General features: G+C 44.7%; 1 protein-coding gene across 1 annotated transcript in view; it reads right to left on the bottom strand.

Annotated features, from left to right (window-relative positions):
- The window catches only part of LOC121537013, a 66533-nt gene that overhangs the window by 27179 nt on the left and 25143 nt on the right, over positions 1-14211 (bottom strand). Inside the window, exon 2 of the mRNA XM_041844743.2 lies at positions 1383-1554. The gene's annotated coding sequence lies outside the window, so the exon portion shown is untranslated. The remainder of the gene's footprint in view (positions 1-1382; positions 1555-14211) is intronic.

Raw genomic sequence — 14211 nt, 5'->3', positions numbered from 1 at the left:
CCATCAATCATTCCTTCAATTCTGAACAGTTTCCCAGTCCCTGCCGATGAAAAACATCCCCACAGCATGATGCTGCCACCACCATGCTTCACTGTGGGGATGGTGTTCTCGGGGTGATGAGAGGTGTTGGGTTTGCGCCAGACATAGCGTTTTCCTTGATGGCCAACAAGTTCAATTTTAGTCTCATCCGACCAGAGTACCTTCTTCCATATGTTTGGGGAGTCTCCCACATGGCTTTTGGCGAACACCAAACGTGTTTGCTTATTTTTTTCTTTAAGCAATGGCTTTTTTCTGGCCACTCTTCTGTAAAGCCCAGCTCTGTGGATTGTACGGCTTAAAGTGGTCCTACGGACAGATACTCAAATTTCCGCTGTGGAGCTTTGCAGCTTCTTCAGGGTTATCTTTGGTCTCTTTGTTGCCTCTCTGATTACTGCCCTCCTTGCCTGGTCCGTGGGTTTTGGTGGGCGGCCCTCTCTTGGCAGGTTTGTTGTGGTGCCATATTATTTCAATTTTTTAATAATGGATTTAATTGTGCTCCGTGGGATGTTCAAAGTTTCTGATATTTGTTTATAACCCAACCCTGATCTGTACTTCTCCACAACTTTGTCTTTGACCTGTTTGGAGAGCTCGTTGGTCTTCATGGTGCCGCTTGCTTGGTGGTGGGGGGCCTTTCAGAACACGTGTATATATACTGAGATCATGTGACAGATCATGTGACACTTAGATTGCACACAGGTGGACTTTATTTAACTAATTATGTGACTGCTGAAGGTAATTGGTTGCACCAGATCTTATTTAGGGGCTTCATAACAAAGGGGGTGAATACATATGCACGCACCACTTTTCCGTTATTTATTCTTTTGAATTTTTTGAAACAAGTTATTTTTTTCATTTCACTACATGAAATCCAAATAAAAATCTATTTAAATTACAGGTTGTAATGCAACAAAATAGGAAAAATGCCAAGGGGGATGAATACTTTTGCAAGGCACTATATGGGAATATTTAGTTTTTTTCTGGAAGGTGACTTCCTTTCAATGATGGTTGAAGTAATTCTCCAAATACTACTGCGTCACACCAAGTTTCAAGTTTTATTAGTCGCATTTGATAATATCAGGTCAAGATAGTAATTGATCTCTTCTTAGCACTCCTCAGTGTGTCTGTGTGTGTATGTGTGTCTCAGTGTGTGTGTGCATCTCTGTGTGTGTGTGTGTGTGTGTGTGTGTGTGTGTGTGTGATGATCACCTAGGTGAGTCAGTGTGTGTGTCTAGCTCTCAGGAGGTTACACAACAACCTCAAGCATCATACTCCAGTGATCTATCAGGTTGGTAACCCAATCCTCCAATCACCACCCGTTAAGCCCAGTAGCAGTCTAAACTTACCCCATTTTAATCAAGTCTCTGTGGCCTTGTTCTCCTTCAGTTTAGCCTCCTGGTCATTGGCTCTATCCCAAACACACAGCCTCTTTGGCTTCTTCACAGTCTGTCTTCAGTGAAGAACACCAGTGTGTCTAGTCTAGAGATGACATCATCCAGATACCCAGACAGTCTTGGCCTGGAGCAAGAAGAGAGAGATACAAGTCCATCAATAAGTGGACTCAACAGAGTCAAATAAACAAACCAGCAGAAACAGCTGAAACTAGTATTTCTGTCTTCTATGAGGTAGTGATGGGGGAAAAAATGTATAGTTACATATTGGGATATTATTTTTGATGATATATCGTATTGTATCATTTTGACAATATCGCAATATTCTTTTTGCGCTAGTTGGCTGTACCTGCACCAAAACACCAGTATTTTTCCTTTATAGCTTCTTCTCCATCTTCTTTTTCAATAGGAAGCCAATTTGTTTTCAGCAATACATATAGAATCTTGAGAATCACAGTACATATCGTATCATGATAAAACCGTACCGTGAGGTCCCTGGCAATTCACAGCACAAGTGGGTGGGGGTGGGGGAGTGCGGGGAGAGCGAGAGCGAGAGAGAGAGAGAGAGAGAGAGAGAGAGAGAGAGAGAGAGAGAGAGATCGAGCGATAGAGATACTTCTAGATGTATTTGATACTGTAAAACAAGCCGAACTTTACTGAATTAGCCGTAAGTGAGTAACATCATTAGAGTTTGATTACTAGTTCAGGGAAACACACACACATTGATGTTCACACATCCAACTCTCATCACTGCAATTCAACCACTGAGATTCAAAGCTGAATAATTAAACAACATAACACAACATTTTCCACCATGATAAAACTGCACAAATACAAGACAAACCAGGACAGTCGAAACCACACATCTCTTGTCAAACTACATCTAACAGACAACTCTAAAGAACTGAAAGGATCACCCAAATAGTAGCAGAAATATCACAGAAGCTTACCCAGTTCTAATCTTGCTTCAAGCCTCTAGAATATATTCCTATGACTTCCATTCCAAAGGACCCTATCCCATCCTTGGCACACACATCTCTGCATCCTCAATCATCCTAGCTACCTGGGAGAGACAGGGAGTCTAAAAGCAGCACAGCACAGTCACTGACGGCACATGTTACTTTTTTTAGAAGCCAGCCAGTTTCAATTTGTGACAACCCCATTGGTAGGTAGTGGGGAGGGTGGAGAAGGGAGTAGCGAAAGCCTGAGGTTTGACAAGCCAAGTGCTTGTGATAGCCAAGTGCCTGGCCCCACCCCCTGGTATAAGTGACAGGTCCCCTGTAGTCCCGCCCCCTGCGGACCCTCCCCCTATAGATTGTAGGACGTGAGGCAGCAGCAGCGTCAGAGGAGCTGACACACACACACACACACACACACACACACACACACACACACACACACACACACACACACACACACACAAAGGAGCTGAAGCCCAGTAGCTTCTTTCATCTATCTTTAGAACCACGGTGGTACTGCTCACTTCACTTCCTGCTAACCACACTAAGAATATCCTCATCTGAAATATTGCAGCTGTGTGTGTAGTCTCTTTGGACAGGCGTCAGAAAGTCTTTTTTTATCCAGTAAGGGTATAAATCCCTCATCCCCTGCAGTTTCCCCCTTCTCCTCTTATCTCATGTGATATTGAGGACGCTTTCACTACGCTGCTCTGGAGATCACATCACTGTACCATATGACAGGATGCCACTGCCCCATTGAGTTGACTATAGTGTATGAATTACTTTTCGTGTGTGTGTCTGTCTGTGTGTATCAGTATCCCACTGAGCATTAACCCACTGAGCACTCTTACCCAGTCTATAATTATGTGATAATAACATGCCAGATAGTTGTGACACCTCCTCCAGCCGTTCCTATCCAGGAGACCAGAAACACACACGCACGCACGCACGCACGCACACACACACGCACACACACACACACACACACACACACACACACACACACACACACACACACACACGTGAGTCTGCCTGTCTCACATCATCTCCCTGCCCTGGAGGACAACCAAGAAGGAGAAAACCACTTTGTCAGGAATAATGGCTCAGGGACTGTCTCTCTGTGTGTGTGTGTGTGTGTGTGTGTATGTGTATGTGTGTGTGTGTGTCTGTGTGTCTGAAAATGCCTGTCTTTGTATGTGCTTTTGTACTAGCGTGTGTGTGTGTGATTGTATGTGTATACTTGCCCTTGTGAGTGCATGCTCGCACATGTGCATGTGTGCTCATGTGTATACTCTGTGTCTGTCGGTCTACACATCATGGACCACTATGATGGCCCAGCAGGTGTTTTTAGGCTAATTCTCCATACTGTGTGACTACTGTGTGAGTGACAGGAAGCACCAGCCAAACCCAGCTGGAGAGCAGGGAATGGCCGTCCCTCACTCTGGGACACCATGGGATGGTCACAGTGCTACTGGTGAGGTGTGGACTGGTGTGACGTGAAGTAAGGTGATGTGTTCAGTGTTCCCCTCACTGACTTCTCAGTACCAGACTTGGGTGGGATCTGTGGTGGTGTGTGTGCAAGCCAAGCTCTGTACAGTATGCAACAGCCTGTGACAGTAGGTGGCATTGAGCCTGAAAACACAGACAAAACCTGGCCATTTGGAGATTTGAAGGCTCAGCCTCAGTCACTCTGCACTAAGATGAAGTGGCTAGAAACTAGACAATATCCACACACAGGAAAATGTCTTGGTTCTTCCACCACCACCATGCCTATTCCCCCTCAGGAGACTGAAAAGATTTGGCATGGGGTCCTCAAATCCTCAAAAAGTTATACAGCTGCACCATCAAGAGCATCCTGACTGATTGCATCACCGCCAGGTATGGCAACTGCTCGGCCTCCGACCGCAAGGCACTACAGAGGGTAATGCGTACGGCCCAGTATATCACTGGGGCCAAGCTTCCTGCCATCATAGGACCTCTATACCAGGCGGTGTCAGAGGAAGGCCCTAAAAATTGCCAAAGACTCCAGCCACCCTAGTCATACTGTTCTCTCTGCTACCGCAAGGCAAGCGGTACCGGAGCGCCAAGTCTAGGTCCAAAAGGCTTCTTAACAGCTTCTACCCCCAAGCCATAAGACTCCTGAACAGCTAGTCAAATGGCTACCCGGACTATTTGCATTGTCCCCCCCACCCCCTATTTTTACGCTGCTGCTACGCTCTGTTTATTATCTATACATAGTCACTTTACCTCTACCCACATGTACATATTACCTCATTTACCTCGACTAACCTGTGCCCCCGCACATTGATTCGGTACCCTTCCCCCCTGTACAGTGGCTTGTGAACATATTTTTTATTTGTATTTTTTTGTATTCACCCCCCTTGGCATTTTTCCTATTTTGTTGCCTTACAACCTGGAATTAAAATTTATTTTTTTGGGGTTTGTTTCATTTGATTTACACAACATGCCTACCACATTGAAGATGCAAAATATTTTTTATTGTGAAACAAACAACAAATAAGACAAAAAAAAAAGAAAACTTGAGCGTGCATAACTATTCACCCCCCTCCCAAAGTCAATACTTTGTAGAGCCACCTTTTGCAGCAATTACAGCTGCAAGTCTCTTGGGGTATGTCTCTATAAGCTTGGCACATCTAGCCACTGGGATTTTTGCCCATTCTTCAAGGCAAAACTGCTCCACCTCCTTCAAGTTGGATGGGTTCCGCTGGTGTACAGCAATCTTTAAGTCATACCACAGATTCTCAATTGGATTGAGGTCTTGAATTTGACTAGGCCATTCCAAGACATTTAAATGTTTCCCCTTAAACCACTCGAGTGTTCCTTTAGCAGTATGCTTAGGGTCATTGTCCTGCTGGAAGGTGAACCTCCGTCCCAGTCTCAAATCTCTGGAAGACTGAAACAGGTTTCCCTCAAGAATTTCCCTGTATTTAGCGCCATCCATCATTCCTTCAATTATGAACAGTTTCCCATTCCCTGCCGATGAAAAACATCCCCACAGCATGATGCTGGGTGATGAGAGGTGTTGGGTTTGCACCAGACATAGCGTTGTCCTTGATGGCCAAAAAGCTCAATTTTAGTCTCATCTGACCAGAGTACCTTCTTCCATATATTTGGGGAGTCTCCCACATGGCTTTTGGCGAACACCAAACTTGCTTGCTTATTTTTTTCTTTAAGCAATGGCTTTTTTCTGGCCACTCTTCCGTAAAGCCCAGCTCTGTGGCGTGTACAGCTTAAAGTGGTCCTATGGACAGATACTCCAATCTCCGTTGTGGAGCTTTGCAGCTCCTTCAGGGTTATCTTTGGTCTCTTTGTTGCCTCTCTGATTAATGCCCTCCTTGCCTGGTCCATGAGTTTTGGTGGGTTACCCTCTCTTGGCAGGTTCGTTGTGGTGCCATATTCTTTCAATTTTTTAATAATGGATTTAATTGTGCTCCGTGGGATGTTCAAAGTTTCTGATATTTTTTTATAACCCAACCCTGATCTGTACTTCTCCACAACTTTGTCTTTGACCTATTTGGAGAGCTCCTTGGTCTTCATGGTGCCGCTTGCTTGGTGGTGCCCCTTGCTTAGTGGTGTTGCAGACTCTGGGGCCTTTCAGAACAGGTGTATACAGCGGGGAGAACAAGTATTTGACTTACAAAGCATGTAGAGGTCTGTAATTTTTATCATAGGTACAATTCAACTGTGAGAGACGGAATCTAAAACAAAAATCCAGAAAATCACATTGTATGATTTTTAAGTAATACATTTGCATTTTATTGCATGACATAAGTATTTGATCACCTACCAACCAGTAAGAATTCCGGCTCTCACAGACCTGTTAGTTTTTCTTTAAGAAGCCCTCCTGTTCTCCACTCATTACCTGTATTAACTGCACCTGTTTGAACAGGTTACCTGTATAAAAGACACCTGTCCACACACTCAATCAAACAGACTCCAACCTCTCCACAATGGCCAAGACCAGAGAGCTGTGTAAGGACATCAGGGATAGAATTGTAGACCTGCACAAGGCTGGGATGGGCTACAGGACAATAGGCAAGCAGCTTGGTGAGAAGGCAACAACTGTTGGCGCAATTATTCGAAAATGGAAGAAGTTCAAGATGACGGTCAATCACCCTCGGTCTGGGGCTCCATGCAAGATCTCACCTCGTGGGGCATCAATGATCATGAGGAAGGTGAGGGATCAGCCCAGAACTACATGGCAGGACCTGGTCAATGACCTGAAGAGAGCTGGGACCACAGTCTCAAAGAAAACCATTACTAACACACTACGCCGTCATGGATTAAAATCCTGCAGCGCACGCAAGGTCCCCCTGCTCAAGCCAGCGCATGTCCAGGCCCGTCTGAAGTTTGCCAATGACCATCTGGATGATCCAGAGGAGGAATGGGAGAAGGTCATGTGGTCTGATGAGACAAAAATATAGCTTTTTGGTCTAAACTCCACTCGCCGTGTTTGGAGGAAGAAGAAGGATGAGTACAACCCCAAGAACACCATCCCAACCGTGAAGCATGGAGGTGTAAACATCATTCTTTGGGGATGCTTTTCTGCAAAGGGGACAGGACGACTGCACCGTATTGAGGGGAGGATGGATGGGGCCATGTATCACGAGATCTTGGCCAACAACCTCCTTCCATCAGTAAGAGCATTGAAGATGGGTCGTGCCTGGGTCTTCCAGCATGACAACGACCCGAAACACACAGCCAGGGCAACTAAGGAGTGGCTCCGTAAGAAGCATCTCAAGGTCCTGGAGTGGCCTAGCCAGTCTCCAGACCTGAACCCAATAGAAAATCTTTGGAGGGAGCTGAAAGTCCGTATTGCCCAGCGACAGCCCCGAAACCTGAAGGATCTGGAGAAGGTCTGTATGGAGGAGTGGGTCAAAATCCCTGCTGCAGTGTGTGCAAACCTGGTCAAGACCTACAGGAAACGTATGATCTCTGTAATTGCAAACAAAGGTTTCTGTACCAAATATTAAGTTCTGCTTTTCTGATGTATCAAATACTTATGTCATGCAATAAAATGTAAATTAATTACTTAAAAATCATACAATGTGATTTTCTGGATTTTTGTTTTAGATTCCGTCTCTCACAGTTGAAGTGTACCTATGATAAAAATTACAGACCTGTACATGCTTTGTAAGTAGGAAAACCTGCAAAATCGGCAGTGTATCAAATACTTGTTCTCCCCACTGTATATACTGAGATCTTGTGACAGATCATGTGACACTTAGATTGCACACAGGTGGACTTTATTTAACTAATTATGTGACTTCTGAAGGTAATTGTTTGCACCAGATCTTATTTAGGGGCTTCATAGCAAAGGGGGTGAATACATATGCACGCACCACTTTTCCGTTATTTATTTTTTAGAATTTTTTTAAACAAGTAATTTTTTTCATTTCACTTCAGCAATTTTGACTATTTTGTGTATGTCCATTACATGAGATCCAAATAAAATCCTTTTAAATTACATGTTGTAATGTAACAAAATAGGAAAAACGCCAAAGGGGATGAATACTTTTGCAAGGCACTCAAAGTAGCCACGCTACTGTTATTTTACTGCTGCTCTTTAATTATTTATTATTTTTCTATTTGTCTTATTTTTTTATTTTTACTAATCAATTTTTTACTTAACACGTATTTTTCTTAAAACGGCATTGTTGGTTAAGGGCTTGTAAGTAAGCATTTCACTGTAAGGTCTACACCTGTTGTATTCGGCGCATGTGACAAATAGAATTTGATTTGATTTGATTCTCAATGACTGTGTCATGTGTCACTGCTGCCATAATAACATTGACTTCTGATGACAAATTTATGGTCAAGACAAGAGTTAGGAAGTAGGACAGCTATGTGGATGGTTAAAAGGTAAAAGGTTGAGAGGTAACTGGACTATGAGAAATGTTTAAACTTTTAGACCTGCATTTGATAATTCAGCAAAATCTCTTATCCAGATTGTCCTACCGTCAGTGAATGCAATATATTGGGCATTGGATAACAGTACAAATACATGTATCATCTAGGCCAGGGGTGTCAAACTCATTCCACAGAGGGCCGAGTGTCTGTGGGTTTTTGGTTTTTCCTTTCAATTAAGACCTAGACAACCAGGTGAGGGGAGTTCCTTACTAATTAGTGACCTTAATTGATCAATCAAGTACAAGGGTGAAGCGAAGATCCGCAGACACTCGGCCCACCGTGGAATGAGTTTGACATGTGATCTAGGTCTATCCACTGGTGTGTCACCTATACCATAAACGGTATTTTCATGATGTGCTTTACAATAAGCAGAGACAGACGTACGGGGAAGTTGCCATTATACAGGTGCAGTAACATTACTAGGTCACTGGAGCACCAGTACCAGCAGTGTCCTTCAGTAAATGAGGCTAGTAATCTACCAGGACTGAAGTAAAAAAAATGCCAGAACAAGGTTCACTGGAGATGCACTGTTGAGGCCCTTTGCTCCACTAGGAATTAACTCACTCAGACCAGGTTCCTGTGATGACTGATCTGATCTGCTGGTATGTGGCAGACTGGCAGTCAGTCAGACAGTCAGAAAGTCAGTCAGTCAGACATTCAGTCAGATAGTCAGTCAGAAAGTCAGTCAGACAGACATTCAGACAGTCAGTCAGTCAGATAGTCAGTCAGTCAGTAAGACAAGCTCTGTCTTAGAGAGCATGTATGGTCAAGTGGGAACACTCCTGACAGTAAGCACATTATTAGAGACCCGATATAGTCGTGGGTTCAATCCCTACTTCCACATGTTCTGCTTCCTCCTGATCTGTCTCCTGCCTCTATTTCCATACAGTCTGAATAAAGCTCTAATACTACAAAAGCAGGGTGGAATACCACTCTTCTTAAAAACACATGCATTTATATTTTAGTCATTTAGCAGACACTCTTATCCAGAGCAAATTACAGGAGCAATTAGGGTTATGTGCATTGCTCAAGGGCACATCAACAGACTTTTCACCTAGTCAGCTCTGGGATCCGAACCAGCAACCTTTCAGTTACTGGCACAACACTGTTAACCGCTAGGCTAACAACAGAGTGGCCATGGTGGCGTTCGATTCTACAAACTGTCTGTCTTGCGGGCTGAGGGTAAGGATCCAGTGGTGAATATTAATCCCAGAGATTGCATCTGATCTGATCCTGTAGAAATCCGATAGGCTGGAAGCCTTGGATACCAAGGGTTTATAGATCGACTAGAGATGCTTATCTCCAATATCTTATGTAACACGACCATTCATTCACATGACCCTTCAATGGAATACTGGTCTCACTGAGGGAATCAATTTCCAGATAATTTCACTAAAACAAACCATATGCACTAAACAGTTACTGATGGAATCTAATAATTTAAAACGCATTATAAACTGGGTGGTTCTAGAATGCTGATTGGCTGACAGACGTGGTATATGGCCAATATACCACGGGTAAGGGCTGTGTCCAGGCACTCCGCATTGCGCTGTGCATAAGAACAGCCCTTAGCCGTGGTATATTGGCCATATACCACACCTCCTCGGGGCTTATTGCTTAATTGTAGGCCTTGCATAGCTGAACTTACACCAATGAAATGGTGAGCTTGATGTAGGTCTATATATGAAATAACATTAATTGCCCTTGGAAAGCACTGAAATTACACAGGTTTATTAAATGGCTGATTCTTCCGGCCTCTCTTTTTCTAATACGAGCACATAGGACACAACGCCTTCACAGACACTAAGTACACTGAGTATAATGGCTAACTGTACGTAGCTCTGGATAAGAGCGGTTGCTAAATGACTAACATGTAAACAGGAGAGGCTGATTAAATAGTCAAACACAGGAGGCTGATATAGGTTCAGGCAGGGTAATAAGATCCTGGGATCCTGATGAAGTGGAGTACCTGTCAGTCTCCTGTCAGCCGTAGAGCAGAGGAGAGGGGGGAGGAGGGGAGGGGGGAGGAGGGAGGAAGGAGGGAAGGAGAGGGTAGACAGAGAGGAGTTGAAAGTAGAGGAGGGGAGGGAAAGAGGTGGATGGGGAGAGAGAGAGAGGAGGGAAGGCAAGGGAATGAGAGGAAATTAGAGCGTGGATTGGAGAGGAGAGGAGGGAGGGGAAAAGTAGGAGAGATGAGAGGGTACAGAGAGAGAAGTGGAGGGAAGGGGTGAGTGGATCCTGACAAGCCATCCTTACTGTAGGTGCAGACAGATGAACACTCTTCAAAGTAGGAGGAGACAGAATACTCAACCAGATGAGAGAGAGAGAGCCTGAGCGAGAGCAAGAGCGAGATGCCAGGAGACAAAAAATAAGGAATAACCTCCATTTCCCCACCTCTCTCCCCTCTCATCAATCAGAGAAATGTGGGTTAATAAGAATCATCCCAGGCTCAGCAGTCATCAACACCTACTACAACTATCTACAGAGTCTCTCTACCGAGCACCACCAGGGTATATATACGACTAGCACAGTAGCGTTCTGGCAACATCAAAGGTCTAATGTGGAAGTCTGAAGTTAATTAGGAAACATGTCCCTGGGATATGTGTGAACTACAAGGCCATGGGGAGGAGAGGCTGTGTAGAGGGGGTGTAGTTTAGACTCAGAGCACAGAGAAGGGCACTCTACATTCTTAGAAAAAAGGGTTCCAAAAGGGTTATTCGGCTGTCCCCATATGAGAACCCTTTTTGGTTCCAGGTAGAACCCTCTGTAGAAAGGGTTCTACATGGAAAGGGGTCTACATGGAACCAAAAAGGGTTCTTCAAAGGGTTCTCCTATGGGGAAAGCCAAATAACCCTTTAAGGTTCTAGATAGCACCTTTTTTTCAAAGAGTATACTGTGTTACCCTTTTCTCATTATTGAGCTGAGTTGAGCCAAGTGCTGTGCTTGTCTGGTTATGAATCCACCATAGTTGCTTGAACCGTGCTGGAAAGGACAATGTGAAAGAAAAATATATGAGCCAGAACAGCACAGTACGGGTCAGTGTGAAAAGGTTATCTGTGTAGTAGTGCACAGGCCTGTTCAGGAGAATGTAACGTTACAGAACGATCACATACAAATGTATTGTGTAGAACAGATATGATTTTATGATTGATATAATACGGAATCGTGTCAGCTCTATTCATTTTATTTCTATCTGCGTTGTGCAGAACGTTTCACATCACTGATTACACCTCAGGTGAAGGCTGGGCATGTCTCTGTTCTGTTCCTGGACGGTAAGTGGGCGGAGGCCATTCATTACTTTTCCATGAATATTTCACCAGTCTGAGTTGTTAACTGACTCTATGAATAATACAGACAGGGAATGAGGTGATATGTAGGTTACCTTGCAAATGGCACCCTTTTTCTTATATAGTGCACTATTTTGGACCAGGGCCCATAGGGCTCTGGTCAAAAGTAGTGCACTATATAGGGAATAGGGTGCAACTGCCATTTGGGCACTCATAGATAGCACAGCCACTGCCACCTTTCTTATTTTGTATGATTTTTTTCCATGAGCACAGAGTAGCCAAATGCTATATAGATAAAGATAAAAAGCTTGGGATGATGGTTTAAACGAAGGGATGACTAGGGATGTCAAATATGTCCCAAACTATCAGAGCAGTAACTATGTGCTTGTTCTGTGGACCTCTTCATATATTTGCTTGTTGTAAGGCACATAGGATGTTTCAATTTGATTGAGTGGAAAATGGCAGGCCTAATGTACTGGTATATTCTTCAGCGACTGATATACACATCATTCTCAGTAACGGTGTTAAGAACCACACACACCACGACTAATGTCGAACTGCCTTTAATTTGCTGTTTGTTCGCTGTTCATTTGGCGCGGTGTGTTTTAGGGGCCACCCGCCAGTGGTATCTGACTGCCGACGTTTTCGGCCGTTCCTACATGTAGATTTGGTTTGCAAATGACGTTTGGCACTCTGTTCAGAGGTGCTTCCTACTCTCGGCCAGCAAACGCTACCGGTGTGTCTGTGCCTTTAGGGTAAAAGATTATATAGCTTTGCATTGGTTTAGCAATAGTAATATACTGTACCTGTTTATAGGGTGCTGTTTGCGGCCGTGCCCTTGTGGAAGTCAAAGAGACAGACGGACGATGTCGATACCAACCAGAATCAATATACACTGCTCAAAAAAATAAAGGGAACACTTAAACAACACAATGTAACTCCAAGTCAATCACACTTCTGTGAAATCAAACTGTCCACTTAGGAAGCAACACTGATTGACAATACATTTCACATGCTGTTGTGCAAATGGAATAGACAACAGGTGGAAATTATAGGCAATTAGCAAGACACCCCCAATAAAGGAATGGTTTTGCAGGTGGTGACCACAGACCACTTCTCAGTTCCTATGCTTCCTGGCTGATGTTTTGGTCACTTTTGAATGCTGGCGGTGCTTTCACTCTAGTGGTAGCATGAGACGGAGTCTACATCCCACACAAGTGGCTCAGGTAGTGCAGCTCATCCAGGATGGCACATCAATGCGAGCTGTGGCAAGAAGGTTTGCTGTGTCTGTCAGCGTAGTGTCCAGAGCATGGAGGCGCTACCAGGAGACAGGCCAGTACATCAGGAGACGAGGAGGAGGCCATAGGAGGGCAACAACCCAGCAGCAGGACTGCTACCTCTGCCTTTGTGCAAGGAGGAGCAGGAGGAGCACTGCCAGAGCCCTGCAAAATGACCTCCAGCAGGCCACAAATGTGCATGTGTCTGCTCAAACGGTCAGAAACAGACTCCATGAGGGTGGTATGAGGGCCCGACATCCACAGGTGGGGGTTGTGCTTACAGCCCAACACCGTGCAGGACGTTTGGCATTTGCAAGAGAACACCAAGATTGGCAAATTCGCCACTGGTGCCCTGTGCTCTTCACAGATGAAAGCAGGTTCACACTGAGCAAATGTGACAGACGTGACAGAGTCTGGAGACGCCGTGGAGAACGTTCTGCTGCCTGCAATATCCTCCAGCATGACCGGTTTGGCGGTGGGTCAGTCATGGTGTGGGGTGGCATTTCTTTAGGGGGCCGCACAGCCCTCCATGTGCTCGCCAGAGGTAGCCTGACTGCCATTAGGTACCGAGATGAGATCCTCAGACCCCTTGTGAGACCATATGCTGGTGCGGTTGGCCCTGGGTTCCTCCTAATGCAAGACAATGCTAGACCTCATTTGGCTGGAGTGTGTCAGCAGTTCCTGCAAGAGGAAGGCATTGATGCTATGGACTGGCCCGCCCGTTCCCCAGACCTGAATCCAATTGAGCACATCTAGGACATCATGTCTCGCTCCATCCACCAACGGCACGTTGCACCACAGACTGTCCAGGAGTTGGCGGATGCTTTAGTCCAGGTCTGGGAGGAGATCCCTCAGGAGACCATCCGCCACCTCATCAGGAGCATGCCCAGGCATTGTAGGGAGGTCATACATGCACGTGGAGGCCACACACACTACTGAGCCTAATTTTGACTTGTTTTCAGGACATTACAACAAGTTGGATCAGCCTGTAGTGTGGTTTTCCACTTTAATTTTGAGGGTGACTCCAAATCCAGACCTCCATGGGTTGATACATTTGATTTCCATTGATCATTTTTGTGTGATTTTGTTGTCAGCACATTCAACTATGTAAAGAAAAAAGTATTTAATAAGATTATTTCATTCATTCAGATCTAGGATGTGTTATTTTAGTGTTCCCTTTATTTTTTTGAGCAGTGTATTTTCCATGTCAACATAGTTAGTCGTGATGGTTAATTGACGGTTCAGATGCCAAATGCTGCTATGGGTCATTCTACAGAAGTGGTGCAAATTGGGGGTTGGAATCCTATTTCTCCCAAACTGAATTCCTTAC

This window comes from Coregonus clupeaformis, chromosome 23 (genome assembly GCF_020615455.1).
Source record: "Coregonus clupeaformis isolate EN_2021a chromosome 23, ASM2061545v1, whole genome shotgun sequence".
Lineage (NCBI taxonomy): Eukaryota > Metazoa > Chordata > Actinopteri > Salmoniformes > Salmonidae > Coregonus > Coregonus clupeaformis.
This window is presented reverse-complemented; position numbering and strand designations above follow the sequence as displayed.